Source organism: Mesoplodon densirostris, chromosome 3 (assembly GCF_025265405.1).
Source record: "Mesoplodon densirostris isolate mMesDen1 chromosome 3, mMesDen1 primary haplotype, whole genome shotgun sequence".
NCBI lineage: Eukaryota > Metazoa > Chordata > Mammalia > Artiodactyla > Ziphiidae > Mesoplodon > Mesoplodon densirostris.
This window is the reverse complement of record NC_082663.1, coordinates 26783749-26786835: the sequence shown is the minus strand read 5'-3', so window position 1 is coordinate 26786835 and position 3087 is coordinate 26783749.

Genomic DNA, 3087 nt, shown 5'->3' with positions numbered 1-3087 from the left:
TAGACTTCTTGCCATCCTCTATTCACAGGACAGAGGTAGAGGCGAAGGCCAAGTCTTCCCTTCTTAGAACTCCAACAGTGGACTTCCCCCACCGTGCCCACTTACAACACCCTGAGCCCCGCACCTAGGCAGTCTTAGTTGGAAACTCCCTGTCTGAACTCACTGGGCCTGGGAGGGCCCGGTTTGTTATCAGAAGCTCAGAAAGCTCAGCCTCTTTGAAGGCAATAAAACTCCAGTGTGGGAGACCTTTGGCACCAACTACTTTTTCCACCTAGCCAACTCTTACCATAGAGGTAATGGTCCACCAGGCCAGGAAGGCCAGTGTGATGATACCTGGAGCCAAGCGTGAGAAGACTAGACACACACACACACACACACACACACTGCTGCTTTATGAGTGCAGCCCCCCACTCCCTCTGCCCCTTGCAACCTCCCAAAGCTCCCATTCAACAAGGAAAACATGGATCTGATTAGCGGGTTTGACATGGGCCAAACAGTTGCAGCCCCATTCTCATCCACCAGACAGGAGGAGGGCCAATTTCCATACGAAAAAAAAAAAAAATGAGTGACAACTCTAGAGCTGAGCTGGCTGGGCCCAGGGGAAGGAGAGTAAAGGACAAAATTGCCTCTATTAAGTCAAATCCATCCTGGCATAATGGGTTGTAGAATCAGTTCCAGATCACCATTTGCTTGATCACATTACTCTGTCGTTTTTTTTTCCAACTACATTTCTATTCCTGCCACCTAATAAAGTTCAGGTCCACTCCCCGCTCCCGTAAGGGTCTCCAGAACACGAGAAACAGGCAAATTCTAACTAGAGGGCAACATGTACAATGAGCGGCATAGGCTGTGACCTGGCTCTAAATTCCAAAAGGAAAACGATTTTGATTCAAAAAGTAGGAAATTTGATAAAGACAACTTTCAAAAGTTTAGGCGTAAGACTTCTGCACTATATTGTGAGGGAGGTGAGGCTAATTAGAAAACAAAACTTGGTCAGTGGTGTGCTCTTGATGGTCCCCAAAAGCTGATTGGTAAATTATCAGGAATTTTGCAAGCTGGTTGACATCACGTTGGTAGTTGGAAATCAGCTATGGTGGGCGCATTTACACCACGGAAATTGGCAAGTGCTACAAATCATGATGGCCTCTCCCTCAGGCACTTATAAAACATTTACCAGCACACAACTGAGTATGATTCTCTTTTCATTTAAAGGTCTATTTATATACACATGTGAGTGTGTGTGTGTGTAAAAAGCCAGAAAGTACAATAGCTAAAATATTAACCATTTTAATTCCAGGTGATGAGACTAACAAGTACTTTTACCTTCTTTTACTTTATATTTTTTCCTACAGTGACCATGTATTCTTCATATAATAACCAACCTTCTGGCAAAGGGAGCAGTTCCTTTCTCTTCTGAGCTCTCTGACTCACCCCTTTCCTCTCCTTCTTCTCCTTTAAACATCCTCCTGCTCTGACCTGCCAGGTTTTTATTCCCTGTGTAGGGTGCTGCTGAAATCCCAAACTACTCGCCTACCCCCAGGCAGGCAGAACGCCAAGTAATGAGACCAGGTGAGCAGGCACCAGGCTCCAGGTGCACAGAGCCCAAACTCAGCCCACGCTAGGCTCAGCTGTGGGTGGACGGGGGGCAGGACTGGCTTCTGCCCTGGCCGTAAAGCTGGTATGGGTGATGTAACCAAAGAGCAGTGACCAGCTGGGGAGAGCAGGAGTCTCAGCCCAGGTGACCCCATGCTCTGTGGATGGGACCACACCACCCTTCCATGTATTCATATCTGCTTTCACCCGCTGCATACTGGCCCCTCCAGTAGGTTTACAGAGCAGGGCAACCACTCTCAACTTTCACATCTAGTGTCTCACTCTATCCTTGCCATGGCAGGGTGTTCTCTCAGTTTACTGGACATAAACCCAGACACAGAAAGCCCAAGTGATTTGCCCAAAGTCCCCCAGCCAGGAGCAGAGCTGGGACAACAATCCAGGTATTAATACTGAAGTTCAGGTTTTCTCCCTTGACTATACCAAATATATCATAAGACCCTGAATTTCCAAATGTATAGTTTGAATGAAATGAGCTCCCATTTTCTCATGATTAAGAAAGTCTAAGACAGCCTTTTTGAGTAAAGGAAAGGGGCTACTAACCCCAGTTTGACTGGGTTTGGAACCAGTTTCTGGTCTCTGCAGGAAGGTAAGATTCCACGATGTTTTTTTCCGACTTTCTACCTGTTCCCTGTACGAGAGACTTTTGAGTGTGGGGTGAGTGCTGGCATTATTGCTAGTGTTGCTTCTCGAGCACTTTCACTTCCTAATCCCACAGACTGTGAATCTCAAGACCCACCTGCTTCCTCCAAATTCCCCACCTCTCATGAGGCTGAGAGCGCTGGGGTACTGAGGACTGTCTAACGCTCCACGGGATCTGTTCAAGCAGACAGAGGACAACGTGTGTGTCCACAGTGTAATCCAGCTCTGGTCGAGGGCCTCCTGGCTCTGGTTACTCAGCCGGCCTGCAGAAACTTCTGGTTGGCCGATGATTGGCAGAGAGGCCTGGCCCTGTGCAGAGGGGAATCCCTCTAAAATCAGGAGGGGCTGCCCTCCAGGCAAAAGTGTCTAGGAACTAACTCATGAGCAGCTTTAGAAAAAAGGCAGCAATGATTTCAAAGTCTTGTTAGCTAACCTGTGAGCTAGAAAGGATTTAAAAATTTTATCCAATATCCTTTAACGCTGTCCTTGGGAGGTGAAGGAATCACCATGATATAAAAGACAGGGGCCAAGTAGTTGGGGCTCGGGTGCCCAGTCCTGCCCCCCTCAATGCCAACTGGAGTACACCCACCTTTTTCGATGTATGTTGGGTTTTCTTATCAAAATCTTACTTTAAGGAAGGGTCCCAGTACCTAAAAAAAATTGTTAAGTTTGAAAGTTACTCATCTAATCTAACCATGTGTTAAAGAGGTTGAAGAAACTGAGGCCCAGGGAGGCCAAGTTCAGGTGGAAGTGAGTGGAAGGGCTGGGTCTTTCCACTATGCCTACAGCCACTCTTGCTTCAGCTGTCTTTTGACTTGGCAGGCAGTTGACCTT